Below are 11572 nucleotides of genomic sequence, written 5' to 3' on the forward strand. Positions count from 1 at the left end.
AGAGAAGATAAACTTTGCAGTTTGTTCTTGCCTCTATGTATAGTTTATTACAAACACATTGCTTGTTATAGTAACTAAACTTGTTTTTGCGTTAGTAACTTACCACACTTTATGATGAGCCTGTTAAACAGTATACTAAACCTCTAATACATTCTGTTGGTTTTATAAAATGAACAGTTTTTGCTCCATGGCAGTCTGTACATGTCTCCTTCCATCTTTCCTATTTCCATTCGACCATGAGCAGACAAAACCTAACCATAGTGTGTGTCTGTGTGTGTCCGTGTGTGTGTACCTCGGTATCACGTTATTAGAGACACGCAATAACTGAATAGTGAATTGTGTCCCAGAGCACGATTTTCAGAAATGTTTTGTGCGACAGAGAACAAAAACATGAAGTGCCTTTCTGGAGCATGATTAACCCTGATATGAGAGGTTTGTATGAGAAAACCTACTGGATCAGCACAGCCAAAAGGCTATGCGTATTTGGGAATATGTGTGTGTGTGTGTGAGTGTTTGTGTTTGTGAGAATATGTGTGTGAGTGTCTGTTTGAGAGTGTATGTGTGTGTGTGTGTGTATCCTCATATCCTCGGCGGGCAGGAACCTACACTCATTTCCTCTGGAACAGAATCAAGACAGTGGTCTGCCCAGACGGGAAATACCTGGCATAGATGGCACACACACACTATGGACTGTACCCCCCCCCCCCCCCCCCCCCCCCCCACTGCCACTCCCCATCACCCATCACCCCTCCCCCAGCACACACACTTACACACAGGCATGCACAAAAGCTCCTACGTGCACATGACACACAGGAGACAAACAGTGGCTGTCTTTCTTTCTTACATTACATCCAGCAGAGACTCTGCTGCCTGAGAGATCAGACTCTGGTGCCCTCTAGTGTTCAGATTGTGCACTAGCAAGTCCGGCTCCTTGCAGCCCCTCCTGTCAGTGCAAGTGCAAACTCAGGTTAGGTTTTACATACCCGGTAGTAAATGTAACCTTAATGTAAAGTGTTGCTACGTGGAAGTTTATGTAACTTTAAGTAAAACGTTGCTGTGATTACAGGGTATTCAATGTTATTTCCATGTAAAGTGTTGGCCTCCAGCCTACTCACCAACAGGGGGCGCTGTGCACCCATGGTCAGCCTGCATGGAAACATAACAACTCAACTTCTTATGGCAGACAGTTTTATCCAAAGCATCATACAGCACACGGGGGGATTTGTACCTGCAGGCCTCTTGATCTGAAGTCACGTGCTCTAACCACTGAGCTCTACCCTCGCATGACTGTGTTTCTCCTGTCTCTTTGTCTACTCGTCCGGTTGATGAAAGCATGCTGTCAGCTTTGTCCAATCAGATCATCAGTGATCGGTCTTCATCTCTGGTGCCGTGACAACGACCTGTCATTTCTTCCATCCATCTCCATGGTGACGCCTGATTCCTATCGCTTTTCAGGTTCACCAGAAATCAATCAGTAGTCAGCAGGTTAGTCAGTAACCAATCAGTAATCAGCAGATTCACCATTCACCATTTGCCAAGGAGCAAGAAGCTCTCAGGCAGTACTGGGAACACTATGTACTTATTTTGCTGTCGGTTCGTAAAGGAATGCAGAGAGCTGCACATATCTCTTCAACATTAGATCTGACCGTAGCAGTGGATCTTAATAAAAAATATATTACCAGCTCTTTGTATTCAAAGAGCTTTAGAGATAGCAAGTTTATTAAGAAAAACAGGATCTTTATGACATCAGGGAGTCTCAGGGAAATATGAACTAGAAACATGATTTAGCTTGAAGCAACATGAATATACTGGAGATCAAGACTTGGAAGCACATGAAACCAGAACTGAATGTACAAGCGTGTCCACCCATCCTCCCATGGTCAGCTCTCCATCTCCCCTTAGTCTCAGTACTTGGGAACCTCTCCCTGAAAAACAAACAGGGTTCTCTCAGGAACAAAACAGGATTCTCTCAGGAACAAAACAGGGTTCTCTCAGGAACAGAACAGGCTTTTCTCAGGAACAAACAGGGTTCTTTCAGGTACTATAAGGTTATCTCAGGAACAAACAGGGTTATCTCAGGTACTATAAGGTTATCTCAGGAACAAACAGGGTTATCTCAGGTACTATAAGGTTATCTCAGGAACAAACAGGGTTATCTCAGGTTCTCAATGGATTGGGGGCCCAACAGTGTTGGGAAAGATACTTTAAAAACGTATTTCGTTAGGAGTGAATACTGAAGCTGAATACTTGGATTACTTGGATAACTTCCACATTGAACTGCATTTTAGGAATGCGGCCATCAAATCCTGCTTACTAAACTGAGTTTCCCGAGGTTATGAGGGTTCTCTACAAGCAAAATAACGAACCATCGTTATTACTTACGTGCGTTTCCCGAACATTCTTATAAGGAAAACCCTCGTATGTGTCTCTTAAGAACTACTTGAGAGTGGATGAGAGGCATGCTTTGGCCAACCATGGTACGTGAGTTTGCATCCCCCGTGCATGTGATGGCCATGCATTACCTTAGCCAATAGCATTGCAGAAGGAAAGAACAAGGGGCAATGCCATGGGAGGGATAGATGTAGTTGTGTTCGTACAGTGTAGAAACCACCAGATAGAAGTTCTGGGAAATGCATGGAGTTGCCTTAATGGATTTAAAAGTGAATAAACTTGTCAAACAGATAAGTATCGTAATGTAATCCACTGATTTCAACAATGTAACTGTATTCTAAATACCAACTATTTAAATTGTAACTGTAACGGAATACAGTTACCTATCATTTGTATTCTGAATACGTAACGCCGATAAATGTATTACGTTACTCCCCGACACTGAGGCCCAACACTTCTACAGCTGTCATCACAGCATGCGCTGAGCGATGCCAAAGCAATCACACTCGATTTTCACAACACTATTTCATGTCGCAATTATCCATTTCGTCCATTATGTTGTTTGCAGGATGTTATTGTCTCATGGCAGCTCTGGCGGAGGGAAGATAAGGCTGGATGTTGTACTTCATTCAGAAATCTCTAATGATGTCATTGAGCTGTTTGAGAGGAGGGAGGCTGGAGGCAGGGGGAGGCAGGGGGAGGTGTGGGATGGGGGAGGCGTGGGATGGGGGAGGCAGGGGTAGGGGATGGGGTGGGAGAGGCAGGGGATGGGGGAGGCAGGGGATGGGCAGGCATTGGGCGAGGCAGGGGGTAGGGGATGGGGTGGGAGAGGCAGGGGATGGGGGAGGCAGGGGATGGGGGAGGCAGGCATTGGGGGAGGCAGGCATTGGGGGGGGCAGGGGAGGGGATGACACAGGAGGTTTCTTTATTTAGAAAGCATTAGGATGTTTTCTTTCCTACGTCGTCTCAACCTGAAGTTCGTCTCTTCCTTCCGGGAAGATCCCTGACATCCATGGAGCTGACGTGGAGATAGACTGGCATTGCATCCATCTCGTAGATGGTTTGTTTATGCTGCTGAGGAACAGAACCTTTACATGTCACGCAGGAACGGATGGTCCAGTGTGAGAGAGTATGTGTGTGCATGTATGTGTATGTAAGAGAGAGGAAGCATGTGTGTGTGTGTGTGTGTGCACGTGTGGTCAGTACTAGACCCATGAGTGTGTGAGAAGCACAGCTGTGCAGGAAGGCCTTCTTAGGTTATCAGACTTCTCACCGGACACTCATGCGTCACTTTGCTTTCCCTGTACGGCTGTATGTATGTGTGTGTGCGTGAGAGAGAGAGAGAGAGAGAGAGAGAGAGAGAGAGAGATAGAGAGAGAGAGAGAGAGAGAGAGAGAGAGAGAGAGAGAGAGAGAGAGAGAAAGAGCATGTGTGTGTCTGTGTGAGAGAGACAACACGTGTGAGTATACGTGTGTGTGTGTGTGTGTGAGAGAGAGAGAGAGAGTGAGAGAGAGTTAATGTGTGTGCGAGAGAGTGAGAGAGAGAGACTAAATGTGTGTGTGAGAGAGTGAGAGAGAGTAAATGTGTGTGTGAGAGAGTGAAAGACAGTAAATGTGGGTGTGTGTTAGTGTTTTCTATGCCTCCGGAAAAACACAGCGCGGACAGCATCCCTCAGCTCAGAGACAGCAACACTCTGGAACAAAATTCCAACCAATCAAATCTGTACTTACTGTACTCGCTCTGGATAAAGAGCGTCTGCTAAATGACTAAATGTAAATCGCAAGATTGTTTATTCATGGGAATCTTTGCCTGTCGGGAAGTCTGTTTGTTGTCGTGATTCCCATGGCTTCCTGAGTGATGCTGTCAGAAGAACCCCTGCAAGGCTGTGAGGTCAGCCAGACGGCGCTCGCTAACACGGAGCAGAGAAAGCTGCCTCTCGGTCCGGGGGACTGACACTGCAAGTGTCTGGACAGGACTTGCAGTACAAAGTCCCTGGAAGCAGAGCTGTGATCGTGCAGGTGTGCGGGCAGGAAGAGATAAGGACCAGCGCAGGCGGTACAATACAGTGTGCGAATGTGTGTATGTGCATGTGTGGTGTTTACATAGAGTACAATAGCATTTGTGTGTGTGTGTACAGTATGATATATGTGTGTTTGTGTGTGTGTGTGTGTTTAGGTGGTGTAAACACTTCAGAGATGCTGCAGCTGGGAAGGAAGAGTGCTGACTTGGCAACAACAGGATGTGAACATGAAGAGGAGAGGAGGAGAGGGCAGAGAGGGGAGCGGAAAACAGGAGAGAGAGAAGAGAAAGGGAGAAAGGGAGGAAGGAGAGAGAGGAGAGAGAGGAGAGAGAGGAGAGAGAGGAGAGAGAGGAGAGAGAGAGAGAGAGGAGAGAGAGGAGAGAGAGGAGAGAGAGGAGAGAGAGGAGAGAGAGGAGAGAGAGGAGAGAGAGGAGAGAGACTCCTGAAGCTGTGCTGAGCTGTAGCTGGGCGCTCTAAGCCTCTCTCCTTAAAAGACATCAAATCAAAATGTATTTGTACAGCCCTTTTTACAAGCAATGTCACAGAGGGCTTCACATACACCCATAGAACTGCCCCTCAACCTACCCATACCCTCAAACCCTCAAAGACATGTTCTGTAAGGACACACGGTCTCAGCTCAGAACGGTCCTAAATCCCAATTTAATTAGCTGGCTGCCATCACCCCCTGGCCTCTGCCCCCCACTGCCCCTTTCTCTCCGCGAGGTCATAAACAAAAAGATAACTTGAAAAGGTTCCATGTCCCTGAGGTATGAACATCTCAAATAGTTGTAAGGAGCAGTTGGACTGATTTATGTTAGGATGCTATCAGGCTGAGAGAGCATTCTTTCATCTTGAAACGCTCATTAACTCAGCTGGAGATGATGGGCATTATTTAAGCTCATGGGAATTGTCCTTAAATTACACAATTGATCTGTTTTTTTTTGTTTCAGATATTAAATTGGAGAGTGCTCATGAAATGGAAAACACACACTTTTTGTCTCTTCTCTCTCTCTCTCTCTCTCTCTCTCTCTCTCTCTCTCTCTCTCTCTCTCTCTCTCTCTCTCTCTCTCTCTCTCTCTCTCTCTCTCTATGTCTCGCTCTCTCTCTCTCTCTTTCTCGCTCTCTCTCTCTCTCTCTCTCTCTCTCTCTCTCTCTCTCTCTGTGTCTCTCTGTGTCTCTGTGTCTCTCTGTGTCTCTCTGTCTCTCTTCTAAAAAACACACCTTCTCTCAAAAACACAAGCAGTGTCTGCCTAGGGCCCTGGTTGGGGAAAGAATGTGCAGGTGTGCTCCACAGTGTAGTGGTCCGTAAGAGAAGATCAGAAAGGAGAAGGTTAGACATGCTAATGCTACGCTACATTACTTCTTTCTTACTCGTTCTTACAAAACTATTAGTTTGTCATGCTGTCTGTCATGGCGCAGTAACTTGGCTCTGCCTGTCTTGGCCTAAACACTCTTGCAAAAGAGATTTCAAACCTCAATGAGCCCTTCATTGTTTGACAAAGCAAAAACGATACATTTACTCTGTCGTTTCCTTCTCGGGCTGTGAAGGAAATGTGTGATGGAGAACGTGACCATACCCTTTAATTTGTAAAGCCCTTTTTACAAGCAGTGTCACAGAGGGCTTTACAGATTACTACAGATAAGTGCCCTATAACCAACTTAATCCCTCAGAGAAGACAAGCAGAAACACACAGAAATCTAGGAAACCTCTGGAGGATACCAAGAAATGTCTGGATTGGTAGTAGTAATCACTCAGTCTTCTGAGCGGAGTCCATAGGGGGCCCGCCCCCGCCCCCAGGCCCAGACTTAACCACTACCATTGGATGAGATGAGAACCCCTCTGTCTAGACAAATCACGGCTGACCTTTGGGCGCGAGTCAAATGTGACGTGAAACAGACAGCTCCATTATGTTGCTTGAATTCCCCGGACAGGAGGCTTGTGAGAAGGTGAGGTTTGAGAGAGGACGGCAGGGCAGGCTGACACCTCTGTCTGTCTCGCCCGGTCGGGTGCCCCCCTCCCCTGCCGTCTGTCCCCCTCGCGTCCCAGACAGATGTGCTGACGATCACATGGGCCGAGGAGAGGCCTCTGTGCAGCTGGAGGACATGAGACTGTGGTTCTGGTTCTGTGTTCTGGTTCTGTGTTCTGTGTTCTGTGTTCTATCTTCTGTCTTTTGGTTCTGGTTCTGTGTTCTGGTTCTGTGTTCTGTGTTCTGTGTTCTGTGTTCTGTGTTCTATCTTCTGTCTTTTGGTTCTGTGTTCTGTGTTCTGGTTCTGTGTTCTGTGTTCTGTGTTCTGTGTTCTGTCTTCTATCTTCTGTCTTTTGGTTCTGTGTTCTGTGTTCTGGTTCTGTGTTCTGTGTTCTGGTTCTGTGTTCTGCGGGAAGACAACAGAGCCTGAGGTTCTAGAGTTCCACACCTCATGTCTCGACTGACAGTTTCACCCAGTTTCAACAGGTCCGGGCCAGGCCTCTCCCCCCAGCTTCCCCCAGCATGCCCCCCCTCCCAACCCCCGGGCCCCCTCTCCACCACAGGGTAACCATTCAGATGGCCAGTCCTGGTCCTGCTGTCTCCCTGCTGTGGGTCCAGTCATGCGTGTGCCGGCAGGTCTCCCTGTGCGCCCTCCCTCCCTCCCTACCGGCCGGCAGAGTCCGAGGACGGACCTGGGACCTCCAGGGACCCGTGGAGCAGATGGTGAGGTTCCCCCTGCTCAGTACTCTCCCCGCTCAGACTCCCCTCGCTGGGTAGGCACGCCGGTGTCTGGCCACGTTGTCTGTAGCTTGTGAGGTGTGGAAATACTTTGTTGCTTTTATGGGTTTTGTCTTGTTGCTTATTGTTCTATGTTGCTCTGTCTGTATGTTATGTCTTGTTGCTTATTGTTCTATGTTGCTCTATCTGTATGCTACGTCTTGTTGCTAATTGTTCTATGTTGCTCTGTCTGTATGCTATATCTTGTTGCTTATTGTTCTATGTTGCTCTATCTGTATGCTACTTCTTGCTTGTCCTATGTTGCCCTGCGTGTTTTCATTGTTCAATGATTGTTTGTATTGTAACTGTTTTTAATTACTTTGCCCAGGTACTGCGGTTGAAAATTGGCCGGCTGGCTAAAACCGGCACTTTTACTTAAAACGTTGATTAATGTGCACAAAATAAACAAACAATAAACAAACACTGCCCACATCTCCCACCACAAGACACTCACTGAGGGGTTGGGAACACACTTCTTGAGAACTGGATCTCAATTGACTTATCTGCCGATTAAGGTTGAATGAAAAAAGGTTTCAAAATATCGTTTTATTTTATTCAAGCTTTCAATCGAAGCAAAAGGCCATTGGACAGAATAAGATCTCAGCTCGACTTTTGCGTAAAATAAACATGTTTGAATGAAAATAAAGGTCACCACCTCGTTAAAGTTATGCATCCATAACTTAAAAACTCGAATTTCACAAGTATTCCCTAGGTCATTCAAGTTTGTGACCTCATTGGGAAGCCGTCATGTCTTGTCCATGGGGAAACTAAATAAACACAAAGGGCAGTATGGCTGCAAAGTTACTGGACCCAGACCAGTGTCCACCATAATGGACGTAACTGAGTAGCTGGTTTCAGGAGGGTGGACTCTGTCCAATCGGGCTTTGACAAGCGTGAGGACATATAATCAGTGTGTTTTCAAGCCCAGGAAGGTCACAGCCATAGAGAGCAGGGAAACAGGAGCTGGAAACCTATCTTGAGCATTGTCACCTCTCCGACCTGCAGCTGAATCTTTGATGAGTGGACAGGTGATATCTCCATGTTCCTGGAACCGCAACTAGCAGAACGTTCCACCAAGAGAACCACATCCAGCAGAATGATCTAGAAGGAGAGCCGCTAGTTCCACACCAAGCTCGAATACCACAGTGTGGGCTGGCTACAAAGTTCAGCTCGGTTGTCATGGTGCCCTGGATAAAACTGAACTCTACTGTTATCTGAAGCCTGAGGTAAGAGTTCAGAGGTCACTTAAGCATAAATAATGACCCCTTGCGTTGACATGTCTTGTCAATGCAGCTCAAAGCCCAAAGAGCAGCCCGCTCGCTAGCTGTCCTGCACGCTGCACTCCTGTAACCAGACTCCAACTGTCATCCAGCATCCTGTTACTCTGGAGCCGGTCTGAAGGATAGCAGAGGCAGGACACAGAAGCAACTGGGGTCCTGGGAGGGGGGTGAGGGGGCAGAAAATGTCTTTCAGGGAACTCTTACCACATGAGGAAGTGCCGCATAACTCAGATAAATCATACCCACTCTCACCCTCGGTCCCCTGGTGCTCCCTCCCCTTCCCCATCCCCCGCCCCATCCTTCTCCCTCCTCTCTACTCCCTCTCCCCTCCCCCAGGCCCCCCTGCCTTGCTGGGGCCTGCTAACTCACACACACCCTCACACTACATCCCCTCATGCTCTTCCCCCCTCTCCCCTCCCCCCTCCCTCCCTCCCTCCCCCCAGCCTCGCTGCGGTCTGCTATCTCGGAAAGTCTGCCAGGCTGGCAGGGGTCACCCCTCAGGTCGCCGTCCCCCTGCCCCCGCTGGCTTCCTGAGCACCTGGGTGTACGAGGGAAGTGGTGGTTAGCCACAGCTCCCCCCACACTGCAGCCCCCCACTCCCCCCAACACACACACATACTAGCCCCCCTCCCCACCCACCATCACCCCAACACCGTTAAACTGCTGAAACTCAAAGAGGAACATTCTCCAAATCAAAACAACAAGGCAGACATTGTCCATGACAGGGTGGAGCTGCACTCGCCATGCAAGTCGCTACTACAATCAGACAACTCCAGTGGGAAGCGGGTGTGTATGTGTGTGTGTGTGCATGCATGTGTGTGTGTGTGTGTTTGCGTATGTGTGCATGTGTCTTTATATGCAAATGTGGGTCATCAAGCCATAGACTGGCCCGGCATTCAATGCTTGTCATCCAGCTCTGTACATCAGATCCAGCTGTAGATAGTGTTGTTGTGGAATCACACAGGGATAGCCATGAGCTATGACAGACTAAATTAGGGGTGGTAACAGGGTTAACTATATCAAACACTGGATACAACCAGGATGCACCCAAACATTATCCGCATGATTACATTGAAATGTAATTCAATCAGCTCACTTTCATCCAAAGCAACACACAAATAGCACAAACGTACAGCAGAAAATCAAGGCTAAGAAGTGCATAGTTCTAACGTTATTTCGATGGTCCGTCAAGGAATGGTCTGTGTTTACCAAGCGTGGTGCATAGTAACCACATCTCAGCGACCAGACATGGCACAACAGGGCAACCCTAGGAACTACAGCGCAGCAATAACATCTGGTGTTAGAGTAGAACACAGACAAGACAGATGACCTGCAGAGCAACTTACGTCCGGAGAACTGGTCACGGTCTGGGATCAGTCTTGGTAGATGTACCCGAGGCTACGACTTCTGCTAAGGTCATTGACCATTTTAGTAGTAACCAATTGAAGTGTAATTTGCACAACAAATGAATCTGTTCACATTATTTATTTGGCAGACAATTTGATTAGACAATTATATGATTTTCCTGTTATATAAATATATTTCTTATCTCCATCCACCCCTCTAATGTCATCCCTGTTTAATCTTAAACAGGCTAGCTAAGTTTACACCAACCAGGAACAACATTTACACCTGCATGAATGAGAGGAATTCACCAAACATTGCTAACAGTGAGACTGTGTGTTTCTGAACAGTGTGAAGTCATGGGTACAAAACTGCGATCCATGTACAGTGCTGTACGTCTGTCTCTCGGCTCTGATCAGGACTTGGCTGTGATCACTGGGGCGTGTGCAGGCTGGCTGGCTTACATTCCCATCTGTCTTTACTGACAGATGAAGCTCGGAGCGAAGGAGCACAGAACACGTACCTTCATTCAGTCCTGCTGTCCCAAGACCCCACTTCACATTCCCCTCCATCACCCAGGTCCAGATGGAATCTCCAGCTGGTTCATCTGTCAGAGAGTGGCTGTGAGGCTGCGAAGACCTCCAACGATGGTGAGTAAGGTTTGATTAAGTAAGCAAGTAAATCATGCTACACTAATACCTGACGGATATCTAATTGTTCCTCCAGGCTCAAGCTGGGGCTGGGTGATGGAGATCTCTAGACTGGGTGATGGAGAACTCCAGGCTGGGTGAAGGGGACTTCTAGACTGGGTGATGGGGACCTCCAGGCTGGATGAAGGGGACCTCCAGGCTGGGTAAAGGGGACCTCCAGGCTGGGTGAAGGGGACCTCCAGGCTGGGTGAAGGGGACCTCCAGGCTGGGTGAAGGGGACCTCCAGGCTGGGTGAAGGGGACCTCCAGTAAACCAGCCAGGTCATCAGCCCACACTGAGGAGACAACACCACACCTAACACGGGTGTAAAACAAATCCCAAACATGACCTGCAGACACAAATACAGACGTGAAGCCACTGAATCAGATACATCATTTCAGAAGGGGGTTGTGAGGCCTTACCGAACACAAAGCAGTTCGACATGGGGATCCCGTGTGTTCAGAACAGCAGGTGGCTGTGGCATGACGAGGCCTGTGTGTCTCGTTCCGGACCACTCGCCAGTCTGAGTCATGAACGCATTCATTCAGCTCAGCTTCAACGGTGGGATTTCCTGCCTGTCTTGTCGAAGGCCTGTGGAGGCAGAAACAATAGAGGCTAGGCCTCCCTCGAGAGTCTTGTGGTGGAACTCTGGCTTGTCCTGTCCTGTAATCTGTCCCCAGGCTAATTTAGGTTCAGATCCCCCCCCCCACCACCACCACCACACAAGATAAAATCCCCGCTCCAATTTCAAGCCAAATCAAACAGTAGAGCTCTTTTAACCACAAGCAGAGCTTGACGGAGACCTTGCCTTCACGCTCCCACTCCTACATCAGATTCAGGATCCTCCTCGTTCAGGTGCTGTGAGCATTTGTGGTGCCCCTTTTTGCTTTGCCCTGTGTAAAAAAGGACAAACTTTGTCCTGTGTAAAAAAGGACAAACTTTGCCCTGTGTAAAAAAAAAGACACACTTTGTCCTGTGTAAAAAAGGACAAACTTGATTTGATTCCACATCACATTAGGGCCAGATCCCCCACCACAACGACATTGCATCACAGCTCAGTGAACCACCAATCAGAGGCCTAGTAGGTTTCCGTGACTACGCTCC

Source organism: Hypomesus nipponensis, chromosome 16 (genome assembly GCF_054491055.1).
Source record: "Hypomesus nipponensis isolate SF chromosome 16, ASM5449105v1, whole genome shotgun sequence".
NCBI lineage: Eukaryota > Metazoa > Chordata > Actinopteri > Osmeriformes > Osmeridae > Hypomesus > Hypomesus nipponensis.